The sequence below is a fragment of the Natator depressus genome, chromosome 7, assembly GCF_965152275.1.
Source record: "Natator depressus isolate rNatDep1 chromosome 7, rNatDep2.hap1, whole genome shotgun sequence".
In the NCBI taxonomy this organism is placed as follows: domain Eukaryota; kingdom Metazoa; phylum Chordata; order Testudines; family Cheloniidae; genus Natator; species Natator depressus.
The window spans coordinates 8,796,508-8,811,188 of NC_134240.1; the positions used below are offsets into that span (position 1 = coordinate 8,796,508).

Genomic DNA, 14,681 nt, shown 5'->3' on the forward strand with positions numbered 1-14,681 from the left:
CAAAACAGACTCTGCTTTTACACTTGGGATCCCAAAGCTTTATAAAAGAAACTGTGAAAAGAGTAAACTTTGAATCTCAATTTCTTCAGGAAGCAGAGGTTTTCTAGTCACCGTAAGTGTCCTTTTCATCTCAGGGTGACCTTAACTTTCAGATTTGTAAAATGGTTTCCCTTTGTGTTCAGTTCTACTGTGTAATACATTTTAAAAATAACTATTTATCTTCTTCAATATATTAGTCAAATATACCAGGAGAAGCCTCTTTGGGTATTTTTGTTCTGAAGTTTGCCCAAGCTTAAGTCACCGCTGATTTAGAAGAAATGATACATTTAGTAACAAGCAAACAAACAATCATGAATATATTTGCTGCAATACCATCTCTGCATTCGCCTATGCCAGCATATTTAAGCGTATCAGTTGTAAGTATATATCTATGTATATTTACATAGACCAAGACATAACCTAATATAATTTGAAAAGAATGTTTTACACTACACATTACATTGTTACAAGCCTGATTCATTGATATTGTGAAAACATAGGCCTGAGTTTCTGAAAAATGTAAGTGAACTGCAAATTGACAAAGCTGTTTAAGCTAAGTCGTGTTGTGAAATGCAGGAATCAATACATTACTCAAAGGGGTGTATCCGTGCAAAAGTTTTAATATTAAAAACAGATTTCACTGCTTTTAGATTTTGCATTGCTAATCAACATGATCTCAGCTACTTCCACTTTGTAATGACAATAATGAATAAACACGCTGTAATGAAGGACTAGGACGTAACAAGCTGATCAATTGTTAATTCTATAAAATGACTAGAACGTGTCTTTACTATCAATATCTAAATCAACATCTATTTGTGAAACTCATGTGACTAATGCATATCCTCCAGCTAGTCTGGTCCTTCTCCTTAATAATGTCATTGTCATTTTGGTCATATTTAAGGGGAACTTGAACAGAATTATTTTCTTGTGATTTTTTTTTTAAAGTAGCAGCAAAAATTGGTTTGACATTTAAAAACAAATTGCATATGTATTATATGGAGGGTACAGTTTTACTGATAGCGCTCCAATTAGAAATACAGAAAGATCCATTCAAAACCCCATTTTATAATGTTATTCTTAAACCTTACTGTTCATAACCAAACAGCAATTTTAGTAAAGTATTCAAAATTTAACTTTTGTTACATCTTTTGCTTTAACCCTCTGTGTAGCAAAAAAAAAAAAAAAAAAAAAAAAAAGACTTTAAACAAAAGACTGCAGTACATAACTGTAACAGAACATGTTATTTGTATATAAAAATGTACTTACACCAACATTACAAATTGGTTTATTTAGTATGGTGTTTTTAGCAAAGAGGAGAACCAAATTGGTAACAATCAATTATTACATATAGCTGCCATCATCTGCTACAGTCCTAAGCAAGATTTAACATTAATAGCTTATTCGCTGCTAAAGTCCAATTCAATGGGAAATATGTTCAACTTCCACACTTCAAAAGCCTACTAGTGCTAAAAACATTGATTTTCCTCTGGCTTTCATGGCCTTTTGCAAAGAGACTGGTTAAATGCTGGTCCCCTTAATCCTCCCAACAAAAACAACAAACAGAAAGCTGGAGAATAGATTGTGACTAGAGAACAAATGTGATCTACAGTTTTTCAAATAATTTAACATTATCTGAGAAATACTCAAATTTAGATACAACTTCTTAAAATGAAGCAATTATGGGCCTGATCATTTCACCTTTACTCATGCGAGTAAGTCCCACTGCAGAACCCAGTTCTGGTTGCAGGGTTCTGTAGACAGAAACAGGGTCAGAATTTTTTTGTCCTTATACATATGTTACCTCTGCTAAAATCTGAGAGTACTGGATACCTAGGGGGAATGCAGGATTATACCGTAATTTAACTATTTAAATCCTAAACAATTGTATAGCCCTTTTAATTGGTTTCTCTACATACATGCATGGGGGGGTGGACTAGTGCAAATGAAATGGGGCTGAAAAACTGATTTAGAGTACCATATGCAGGAATTTGGGCATTTCTGGATACATTATTGGTTGGCTTGGAGCCCATGCAAGATTGTTAAGAACTGAAAGTCATGTAACAAGTCATTGGAAGGAATATTTCCCCTACATTTGCAATAAGCTCTCACATTTGTACAATAACATTAAAGTTATTTCTCAGGGTTTTGGTTTGGGGTGGGCGGTAGAACAGGTATGCTTCTGCACAGGATGGACATAAAGAGATGTTCTGGGGATTTTTCCAGGTTGGTGGGGGTGGAACGGGAGTTTATTTATCAGCTGACTGAGGTAAATTATCTCCATTGAATTATTTAATGCTGCAAGCAGGCTGAAGTTAATATACATGTTATCATTGTTATGATAAGTTTAATTATTTTTGAGGTGCTCAAAGCTTCTGTATGGTCTTTTTATTGATAAATCTAAATAATGAATGTCCTGAACTATTAACAACATGCACAGTAAGACAGATTTTTTTTGGTGGAAGTGCTTTTAATTTATGAGTACATGCTGAAGGCCATTCATTTTTAAAACATACTTTATTTGCAACATAGTGATCCATTCCTCTGTTAGAGCATTCCATTAATCCTTCCATAAAATAAACCATCCCTCCCTGCATTTATCTGTGTCAGGTAGATCTAGAAATTGGGGGAAGATTCCTTCTCAGGTAAGACTCTCCTAAATAGTAGACTCACTGCAGATTTTTAAAAGTAGGTGTTTGTGAAGATATTCCGATTATGTTAATACCTACTCATGTATGCTAAAACATTTAGAACTAAACAAAAATAATAAAATATCCAGCACCAGACTAAAAGTCAATGTTAGATTAAAAAAAACTCAGTTTTTCCCATTTCTTTCCCTTTTAGCCTGGAACCAAGCAAACCCTGCAATTGGTAAATATTTTCCCAGTAACCCACCTGAAATACATTTCGGCTTCAGTCATGCAAGTTTCAAATGTTCTCTTATCCGATTCCTCGGAATAATGCATGTTCGCCTGAAGTTTCAGAACGGCTGCTTAAGGAACTGAAATAACGGAAGTGAATCCATCTGTTGAACCCCCTTACAGCAATTCTTCCATATTCCAACAAGTTATGAAACCATTTTCAGATTCAATTGCCCGAGTACTTTTATATACAAATGGGCTTGTACCTGTGTTTTGTTTAAATTTTATTGCACCAGTCTTACACTCTAGGTGCTTCGCAGGAATTAAGCACACAACATTTGATACAAAAATTAACATATCAAACAGCCCATATTCTGTTAACGCAAGCGCAGCGGATAATCCTTATGGGTCCTGTACACCTGTGTTCACGCTGCATCCTTCCTCCATAAGTAGTTCCACTGAAATCAGTACGACTGCTCCTGGGAGTAAGGCACTACGCCACAGGACTAAAGGCAAGAGAGTCAGGCCCAGCAACAACCACCATGAGTTAAACCCCATATATCCCAGCATGCAGCCTAGTAACCCACCTCCTCCCAAAACACCTGTGAAGAGAAGCTGGGGTGGCTGTGGAGGCCGTACCAGCCACAAAGACCTCCTAAGAAGTTCTATGGACCACTTCAAATCCAGAAACAGCAGCTGTTTGCCTGTTGTTGAAACACAGCTCCTCTAACGAGCAGTTAGTGGAGCCTCCAGCAACAGGGGCAAGGTATGCAGTTAGCTGCACATGTAGACCAACAAAGCCAAGCACCCCACTTCTTCTGTTCATTAGAAGAGAGCAAAAGGAACTTCAGAACCCTGGTGCTCAATCAAAAATCATCCACCGGAGCAGCAATAGTAGGAACCTGGGGAAACGACTCAGCCAATTTCTCCCACCAGCCTGAATGTCTGCGGCGTACAGGGCAACAGCAGAAAGTAGCCAGGTCCAAAAAGATTTTTTCAGCACTCATCATTCCCAGTGACTGGGAGCAGGAGGCAGGGATGAGTGAAAAGGGTTTGTGGGGTACCCACTAAATGTGCTCTAGGATCTTTTATTTTTCCAGAAGCAGGGGGGATTAGGGAGACCCAAAAATCTAATTTTACTAGGATGGATCTACTATGTCATGGCTTGGATCCTCAAGGGTTATTGGTGCTGAAGATCCAAACCAAGTTTCTTTTATTTTAAAAAAAATTACAGTTAATCTCAGCGGGTTGAATGAATTTTACCAGGAAAAATAATAAATGATGCTCTTTTCTGAAGTTGGAAACTTGCTGTCTCCAACGTTATTAGCATCTTGTAGTGGTTTAAATTGAAAAGGATGGTCACCCTGATTTGATTTTAATGCAATATAACATTCTAGAAACAGGAAAAATATCACAGCTTAGCATCCTAAATTCACTACTGTAACAAGATAAATCCTTCCTTAGTAATGAAAACGTCTGCACTTCACTACATAAATACATCTGCAGTGTACTTCTATTCACCGATCAAACTACCAGAAACACAAACTTTTCACTGAATAATGGGAGCACCACAGATATCCTGAGGTAACTAGACCCAACCAGTCATACATCCCCTGATCCTAAAATACCGCAACCTCCACAATGTTAAGGTGGATAACAATATGGGAGTCCATTGACACATCAATAACTTATGCTAAGGTTTGAATTCCTAATACATCCATGTCTCTTGCACACAAATGGAAGAACAGAATCCTGCTGTTTAATTGCTGTATCAGATTCTCAAGCTATCACAATTTTCTGTGCATTGCAACGTTTGCCATTGAAAGGCATCTCAGTACAAAAACCAAAACTTAATTTTGCAAAGAATTAAACATTCAGTGCCATTCTGTCTGCTTCCAAGAGGTCTAGATTTGGCCCTCGCTCTTACTAAAGCTACTGAACAAAGTGCCAAATTCTCCGCAGACTTACATAATTAGTAACCCTTGAAATTTATGTCCAAGGAGAATGTGGTGCATAGTTTGTAAAATGCAAGCATAGGTTCTGATATCCTGGACTGTAAACACATGAGCCAGAGGTTTGCAATTCATTTCAAAATTGTTAAATCTGTTAGTTGCTTTATCCATGCCTAGGGCTTGCTCTGACAACCAGAATCGTGTTTTCTTTTTTCTTGATACAGCGTGGAAAAATTGCTTATTGTCCCTTTAAGAACCAAACTGTCAGTGTCCCAACCTACCTTTACCGGGTGTAAGTTGTTCCCACAATTAGGATGGCCAGGCTTAGCCCAACTGAAAAACACACACTTCTTATCAGCAGGACTTTACCAACATAATTAAACCTGTACTGCAGCTGGTGGTTCAGAAAACAAAGGCAACAAAGCCCAAACCTGTTTGTTTTTTTTACCAGGTATATTAACCAAACTGTTACCTTCAGTATTGCATGCAAAGCATGGTTTATAAATACCGTTGCTTGCTTTATTTATCATTGCTCAGTCTCCCAGAGCACAGGAGCTGTCATTTCAAACAAGAAAGAGAGAGAGACGTTCTTTGTGTGGGCACTTTGCTGAGGAAAATATTCTACAAGAAGACAGACCTGACCATGAAGATTCTATGGTCAAAGCTCTCCCTTCCATTGTGTTTCAATTACTATTACATTTTACAAAAAAATTAGTAGCACCACCATGAAATTTAATTCTACTTTCCCTTATTTGGGCTGTCCACTGGCATAAAACCATTGACTCCAATAGAGTAACTCCTGTAAGGAATCAGGCCCATGGCATAAAGGAGCTACAAAGCAATCACTTAAAAAGTGTTCCGTTTCAATGATGTGGCTTGTGGAAATCTGCAATAACCTGCTGGTTCCTATTGGCTTTCCTGGGATTCTATAGAGCAGCACGGAACACTCTGCTTACAGTGGCACAAACCCAAAGTAAATCCCCCTCATTTGCAAGCGCTCAGCATGCATTACAGCTGAAAGCACCATCCAGCCAATGCAGGGATGGTAGCTGGCTCTGTGAATATATGCTGCAGAGATTCTAGCATTCCTGGCTCATGGAAATTTCTTTAATACAATGGCTTAGGCAGGGACACGTACGCTGCAGGAGTATGAAATGTTTGCTTTGCAGCATCCAGGTGTTACTAACTATACACACCCCTTACAGTAAAATAAAATTAAGCGTAGTTGTAAATGAAGTACCTGATCCTGCAGTGGCTTTACAGCAGGACGAACACGCATTAATGTCAAAGGGAGTTCCAAGTGTGGAACACTTTCAAGATTTTATAGGGACCTTTCTTCAAGGAGAACCTGAAAATTGTTTACTGTCATTAACCACCCTCAGCCAAACACCTCGTTGTTGTTTACCTGCACACACATGTTTTTAAATCAGAAGCAGTATCGGATAGAGCCTGTCCTTACTCAGGCACAATCATCCTGAGAGTTTCAGTCTTTACTCCAGCAAAATGGGAGTTCTGACTGAGTGAGGACTGCAGGAGTTGACCCTAACTAAATAAAAAAAATTGGCAGAGGAGAATCAATGAAGACAGTATACGTACTTTCACTGCTACTGATCACCAGTTCAAATCCACCCCATATCACCATGTGATACCTGTTTGGTGGTGTATGTGAACTGAAATGACATTCTTAGGGCTTGTTCCATAGCTCATTGACATCAATGGAGTCTTCTCAACGAGTTTTGGATCATGACCTCAGCAGGCAGTTAAGCACATCACATAAACCACAGTGACCACTGGTGGGAAGCCTGAATAGAGGCCAAAGATTAAGTGAGGCTGGGGACAGAGCTACCATCTCGTTTCTAGAAGGCAGAGGACCCCTCAAAACAGGACTGAAGACCATTATCACACTTGCTTTAGCACTGCTGAAGCTGTTCTTGTTCTCTAATTAGGGGATTTCAACCTTCAAGGCTGTCCACCCAACACCCTTCACAAGCGCTAAATTCACTCAAAATAACAAACTGTATTTATTTAAACCAGAAAGCAAAAACTCTGCAATAGTATCAACTAAAATATATAAGATTTCACACAGATGAAAATCATTACAATTCTCTAGAGACTTCCTCTCTCTGCAGTAACCCATGTCACTTCCTAGCTAGTAAAATTGTGCCACAGGATATGAAAAGACTATAACATTCTACTAATTTTAATATTCCTCTAATCAAATAATGAGTTGTTTACTGCCTTCTAATTTAAAAGGTAATTCATTAAATGTATCCTGTCACCTCTTACAGGTAGCCAAGGCATAAGAACACCACAAACTCCTGGGGAACATCAGGGCAATGTGGGAATACTTCATGCAGTTCACTGAAATTTAATACTTCCTACATATACAAACTGCAGTGATTATTTAATAATTGCTAAGAAACAATATAAATTAAACACTCCAGTGATTGAACCTGGTGCACAAAATATTTTTAAATCGGCTCAAAAGTGTGAACTCTAGGGAATGTGAAAAAAATAGTAACAAAGGAATGTACACCAGTTACAAGCAGACCGTATTTGGTATATCCACATGTGGGATTCAAATTCCACTGAAGTCAATCAAAATCTTTTCACTGGATCAGGCCCAAAATGATAACATAACAATAATGTTTAAGTGAGTGTCATGAAGTAGAAGAGAACAGATTGTACATAGACATTATGTGCATTACAAAAGTTGGGTCAGATTCAATAATATCGGCCCAATACTGCAAAAGCTACCGAAAGCTATTGTTTTTTTTTTAATTGGGGTATAGCAAGGTAATAAAAAGACAGGGCCCAGGTCTGCAACCCTTCGTGGCTACTCATATAAAGGTTGCAGTAGGATCACATCCAAAGCACTAATGTTACTTAGTGCCTGCGGCTGCAAATATAGGATGTATAGAAACATGATTGTTCAGATGACAACTCATTGTCTGGATTGAGAACTCATCAGGTTGGTTTTTTTATTTTAATAATCAGGCAGTAGCACACTGTACTAATGTCTGGTTTATTGAAAACTAAGGTATCAACATTCAACCGATCTCTTAACCAGAAATCTTTGAAAAGTGGGTATTTTTCAACTCCTTTTGGGGACAGGGGAAAGGCAATCCAAACTTGTTAAGAATCAGTCCATTCTGTCAACACTTGCCCTAGTCATCAGAAGCAATGCAGAATCACTAAATCAGTTTTAGAATACAGTTTTGGTCAATGTGTGTCCAAAGCAGTCACCTGATTGGCTGCTGGTGATGTCATACCCATGCATTAATCCCCACTGACTGCAGTTTTATCATCATGCACATTACCCCAATCATCTACATAGCAAGTATCATCAGTGTAAGTGCTATAGTAAATCACTGGAGCAGAGAATAAAGCTACTTGTTGAAAGAGAGGATCGGGTGCTTTTTATTTTCAAAGTGGAATGGGGTCAGCAAAGAATGCCTGCTTCATTGAGAGGAATGGGGATTGTAATATCCCTAGCTAAAATAAAGTATGTGTTCAAGAACTCCCATTTGAAAATGTTAAGAGGTTGCCAGTGGTGAGACAATTGGTCCAGGAAATAAAAACTATTTCAGGAACCATAATGTTTAGCAAAATGAAGTCAAATCCATTTCTCAGGAACAAAAATGTAACCGTGACATCTGCAAAAATAAGCTTTTCTGATTGCTCATGACATTTTCACAGGTAGAACAGCCATGAAAGTATGTTATTTACATCAAATATAGATACTCTTAGTAATGTAAATTGACATGCTGGTACTTTCTTATGGGGGTGGCAAGACAAGTCAAATCTGAAGGCAGATGTACTTAAAAAAAGCATTGTAAAATGCTAGGTCTACCTTCAAGTAATGGAGGTCCTGATTGGTGAATTGATGCAGCTTGCACATACTCAGAGGGTCACTTTGGGAACAGATAAGTCATTATTTATCCATAATGATTCTGATAATTGCATTCATGGATTAAACTGTATTATTACCGGTTTGAAGAACAAATGTTGCACTTTGTTAATAACACTTTTACACTAAATGATTAGCGAAGTGCAAATTCCTATTGTGCCCTTTAAATATACATAGCAATTATAATTACAGAAATATGCACTGAGTGCACGAAACACTGTCAGAAAAACATATATGTCAAAGCAATTTCAAAACACATCTGTGCTCAGGTTGTAATGCAATGATTAAGCATTCACCTTGGCGGATTCTGAGCGGCATATGGGGAGTATGCTGTCAGGAGTTATTCATTTTGTACCGCATGAGTAATCAGTGAGAAAGAGTCAAAATATAGTGTAAATTGGCAATATAAAAAACTCCTATGAACCTTCTTATTTTGAGTATTTTTAACATATTGTTGTCTGTACGCACACTGCCAGACAAAACAGAGCGCAGCGGCCAGATGCGGACACGTTCAGGACAGGGGAGAGAACATTTCAGTCTGGCGCTGGGTGGGTATTGGAGTCTCCCAGAATCAGAGCAATCCCTCTGGCTAAACAAATCCAGCTGTGGTTAGGAGCGACTGAAAGCTCATCCGAGGGCAGGCTCCGCTCTGTAGCCCTTCAAACGCAAGTGATCAAAAGTAAACCCAAAGCTACGGACACGAGCCCTGATCACCCGCGTAGTGGGCGGGGAGAGGACTCCGGAGATGGGCAATAGCAGAACCGCAAGAGGAACCGTAACCACATTGAACTCGGTAGGCTGATGGGACCGAAACTTTGTTCGGCCCCTTCCAGGGCTTCCCCGTCTTGCATCTCGAGCGCTCGGAGGAAGAGGCGAGGAAGCGAACAAGCGGAGCAGACAAGCGAGGAGAGCCCGGCTAACCAGCGCTGCCCTCGGGGCCAGGAGGAGGGTGGATCGCGGCTGTCCCAGGACTTGGGGGCCGAGGCGCTTATCTCCCTGATAAAATTCCCCGTGATTAAACCGGGACCTCAGCAGCGCTTCCTCAGCGGGCCCGGCTGCAGGGTGCCAATAGGCTGGAGGAGGAAGGAGGGGGACCCTCCTCCTGTACCCCACAAACCCCGACACATCTCCGACCTCCCCCAGCAAACCCGATCCGTTCGGCCGCGGCTGCACCCGGGCAGCTCCCACCGGCCACCGCTGGTGCCCCGCTAGTCGCATCAACTCCCTGGCACGGCGGGGTCCTACCCCTGCTGCCAGGGCAGAGCCCACCTCCAGCCGTGGGCAGCCTCTTCGCCCTCGCCGCCTCCCCAAGCTCGCCCGGCAGCCACTAGCCCGGGCTCCGGGCTCGAACTCACGGGCAGCCGTTCGCAAGGGCTCTCCCGGGAGGGAGGCTGATGGGGTGACCCGCCCTTGGGCGCTCCCCGCCCCGCAGATCCACGCTCTTCCCCCTGCTCGGGGCCGCTCACATACACCCCACTTCCCCCCGGGGTCCCCCCGAGAAGCAGAGAGCCTGCCCCGAGCAGCCCAGATCCCCCAGCCCCGCCGCCACGGGATACCGGGGGACAGGCGCTCCCGGGTCCTTTCGGAACAAGCCCCTTCCCCAGACTTTGGGGTCCCCGGACCCCCAAGGAGCCGAAGGGGAGGACCCAGGGCTGGCGAGCCGCCCGCTCCCCCTGCCCTGAAAGTTAGGAGACCCAGGCGGGCGCCCCCCGGCCTCACCTGGAGCCGGACTGTCTGTCTGTCTGCTCCGGGGACCGACGGACCCAGCCCTCTCCCGGCCTGTCTTCAGCCGTGCGCCTGGGGCAGCCGGGCGCTCGCCATGGGGCCGAGGGGGCCGAGCCCGGCTCCGGGGCGCAGCTGCAGCCGGCCGGCGGGTCCCGGCGCTCACTCACCCAGGCTCATCGCCCATGGCCCGGGCGGAGCGCGCCCGCCGGAGCCGGGGAGGGAGGAAGGACGTTCCGAAGCGGCCGGGTCGGTGAGGCTGGGGAGGGGAGGGATGCGCCCCCCGGGGACTCCCCCCGCGGCCAGCTGCGCCCGACTCCCGGGCGAGCCCCAGCGCGGCGAGCGGAGACTCAGCCGGGGAGGCTGCAGCAGCAGCTCCGGTTTGAAACTAGAGTGGCCCAGAAAGCCACCCCCCTGGCCATGGCAGCCGGCCCTGATTGGCCAGCCCCGCTCCCGCCCCCGGGCTGGAGGCGAGTCACCGCCGCGGGCTGCGGAGCGGGGGGGGCAGTCGGCCGGCCCCCAGATCTCCATGCCCTTCCCCGTGCTTTCCGGGCTCCCCGCTGGAGCCCCGCCATGGCCACCTTAACCCCAGAAGAGGAAGGTTTCAGATCATTCATAACGGGGCCGGGGGGGAGATTTCATAGGTGAGCTGAGACCTACCCGCTCCCGCTGTCCCCCATCCCGTGCAAATCCTGGGGAGGGGGGGTCTTGGTGTAACCAACACTGCGGATGCTGCCGGCCTTGGGCCAGGGCCGTCTGCGCGAAAAGCATGAGCCGCCGGAGCTAAGGCACTAACTGGGAGCGATTGCAAACTCACTGATCTCTTACGTGGACAGAGAGACCCAAGAACCCACATTCGTGGGGCGTGTCGAAGAGCGGTGCAAGTCATGCTGATGGGCAACAGGTCCAGCCAAACGGAGCAGACCTCAGAAATCATCTTCTCCCTACGCCCTTCCCCTTTTCTCCGCCTTCCAGTTAATTTTCCTCATCCAAAAAGTATCAGAGGGGTAGCCCTGTTGGTCTGTACTCACAAAAGCAATGAGGAGTCTGGTGGCACCTTAAAGACTAACAGATTTATTTGGGCATAAGCTTTCGTGGGTAAAAAACCACTTCTTCAGATGCATGCAGTGAAAGTTACAGATACAGGCATAAATATATATTGGCACATGAAGAGAAGGGAATTACCTTACAAGTGGAGAACCAAGGTTGAAGGCCAATTTAGTCAGGGTGGATGCATTTTCCCTCACCCTACAGTAGGACCATGTCCGCATTTTGACAAGCAGTCCCATTCTTCATTACCCGGCCCCTGCAACATAAAGAGTGATGCCTGAGTGCAAATGCCCCTTGGCAAAGAAGTCTCCACTTTCAGTCTGGCAAACAATTCCTGGGTCAGTGAGGGAGGTGGGAACTCCGAAGACTCAGAGCTCAGATAAGCATCGTGGAAGATGGATGCTCAGCTGAGCCCACAAAGGCTCCAAGCAACCTTCCCAAATACACTAACCCTTCCTTTAAACTTGGGTCCCTCTGCCTGCTACCTTTTCAGAGGGAGGAAGGAAGCACAGTACCTGTTGTTCTTCCTTTAGCATCTTCCTAAGGCACCCCATTCTCTTTCTTTCCCCCTCTTTCCACTCCATATGGTTCCCAATTCCTCTTGCCCCTAGCCATCACAGGACAGCGCACAGTAAGTACTGATCTACAAGTGGAGATGCCTTTTGGTTCTGGGAAGTGCCCTATCCTACGCGTGCTGCATCTCCAGGGCGTGCGAGCGAGGAAACACAAGTTGCTGCAGTGCAAGATCTGGATGTTTTCCCCAGGTTGCACAGCACATGCTGCTGTCCCACTCAGCCCAAGCTTTTAGCTGTCTAGCAGACTCACTGCTAGGATCAGAGAGCTGGGCATGTCCTAGCTGGGGGAAGAGGATAAAGCCAATTCCCAAGCAAAGGGTTGGTCTGCAAATATGGTCAGCATCTTCTTTTGAAAACACTGGCAACTTGGCAAGCGTTTTAGCATGCCAGAGGCTTGACCTGCCAACCTTCCTCTGGTCACAGGTCTGGTCAGTAATATACTGCATCCATAAGAAAATGGACTGTCAAATTTAAAATTCAGTGACATTTAATAAAAAATGACGTTTTACTGGCAGTTTTCTAGTGGCTGGACTTGGGGTCACTGACCTACTGGGTGACCTTCAGCAACTCCACTGCTCACTTTCCTCTATCCCCCTTTGCCTGCCTTGTCTATTTAGACTCCAGACTCTTTAGGGAGGATTTGTCTCTTACTGTGTGAGTATAGTGTGTAGTGCAATGGCACCCTGATCTTGGGTGGGGCCTTTAAGTGCTATTGCAGTACCAGCCATCGTCACCATGTAATGCAAAGAGATAGTGGATAAACTGAAAAAAGAAAAAAGAAAAGGAGTACTTGTGGCACCTTAGAGACTAACCAGTTTATTTGAGCATGAGCTTTCGTGAGCTACAGCTCACTTCATCGGATGCATAGCATATCGTGGAAACTGCAGAAGACATTATATACACACAGAGACCATGAAACAAAACTTCCTCCCACCCCACTCTCCTGCTGGTAACAGCTTATCTAAAGTTAGATAATCAATTTTTGATTTTAAAGATAAACTGAGTGGACCACCTCAGGTGTTTTGAGTAAAGCTGAAGAGTTATTCATATTGTGGATTTCAACCAAGTATGGTCCTTCAAATTGACCTTTGTCTAACTTTTCCAGCATTACTATATGCAAGACCTTAAAAATCACTCTACCTTCTCTAGTGCAATCTGTTGTATTATTAAATTTACAGTGGCAAATGCAACCCATTTAGATAATTTTGCAGAGAATGAGAGCGAGGGTCCCACAAAATCCAGTTACACCAATAAATCTCTTGCCTCCCCTCACCCCTATGGCCCAATCTGACTCCTAGGATGGAGGGGGAAATCAATGGGAGTTTTAATGGTGACTTAAAGTGGAGCAGGCTAAAGCCCTTAGTGTCAGATTTCATTTCTTCCTCCATGCTGCCCGTTGTGAGTGGGACTCCATTCTTAGCTTAGTGCTCCCACTCTCTTTTTCTTTCAGTCCTGCCTCCAAATTTTTGTGAAGCCCTCGGACAATAACATCAAGAAAAATGCCCTGAATCACCCATTATACATATTTTAAAAGATTTGAGATAGAACCAGAGGAAGCTTCTATCTGTGTGTTTTGTGTTGGCCTCCTGCTTCAGTTGTCAGCTCTTCAGGGCTAGGGCCACATCTTCTCCTCTGGCTCATACAGTGCCAGCTGCACTGGCAGCGTTTGACAAATAATCATGACTGTAATGGGGTTGCACATCAGTGCAAAATTCCAAATATCCGGGCTGGGGAGCGGTCAGAGCATTTGTTGTGTTATGACTGTGTTCCAGGTGAACTATTTTATAAAGAAAGAATGTACATCTTCGGTTTAAACGTTTTTCCTGCTTTTCCAACAGAAAACATTAAAGTGACATTTATGGTCTGGTCAGTGCAAATGCACTTTGCACCTAATTGCAAGTTACTTTTTAAACAGACACACACACTTCAATCCAATACTCTTACACAGGTACAATGGTGATTGGTGCACTAGATATAAACTGACACGCCTAAATTTTCAAGTGCAGCTAATGATTTTGGCTGCGCCAATTTTTGGATGCCTACCTTGAGGTAGCTTAAAGGGGGTCTGCTTTTTAGAAGTGCTGACCATCCACCCTCTGAAAATCAGGCCTCTTTGAAAGGTATTTTACGTTGGTGACTCAAAAATGGTGGCACTCAAAATCACTAGTCATTTTTGAAAATTTAGACTCATACAGTCTGTTTTTCTTTTCCTCTCTAGGCTGCAGAGGTGGTATTGTGGTGTCCTTACTATCCTGTTAAGGTGAAATTCACCCCTCCCCAGAGGAACAGCACACACCCATGCACTGCTTACATCCCATGTAGGCCTTGTGCTGAATTTCACTCTTAGTGTGAAGCAGGCATATGGACAATTGTTGGCTGCTCAGAGCTATAATTTCATTCCTTTATAGCTAGGCTGTGTGCGATTTACTACTTCAGCTCATTGCTACTTCACCCTGTATAAGTCTGCACTGCTTCAGACCTATTTACCCTATGCAAAGTACTAGAGTACTAGGTTATACACAGCATTTGTGAGGGAGGCGCTTTGAGCATGAGACAGACCTGTGAACTCATC

At 43.8% G+C, this 14,681-nt stretch overlaps 1 protein-coding gene across 3 annotated transcripts in view; it reads right to left on the reverse strand.

The window, feature by feature from the left end:
* Window positions 1-11,358, reverse strand: part of TAFA4 (TAFA chemokine like family member 4) — a 110,708-nt gene extending 99,350 nt beyond the window's left edge. For 2 of the 3 annotated variants that reach the window (XM_074957453.1, XM_074957455.1), the window contains exon 1: window positions 10,482-10,549. The gene's annotated coding sequence lies outside the window, so the exon portion shown is untranslated. Of the gene's footprint in view, window positions 1-10,481; window positions 10,550-11,144 lie in introns of those variants that run through there. The other variant, XM_074957454.1, reaches the window with a different exon arrangement.
* Window positions 11,359-14,681: the final 3,323 nt, after the last annotated feature.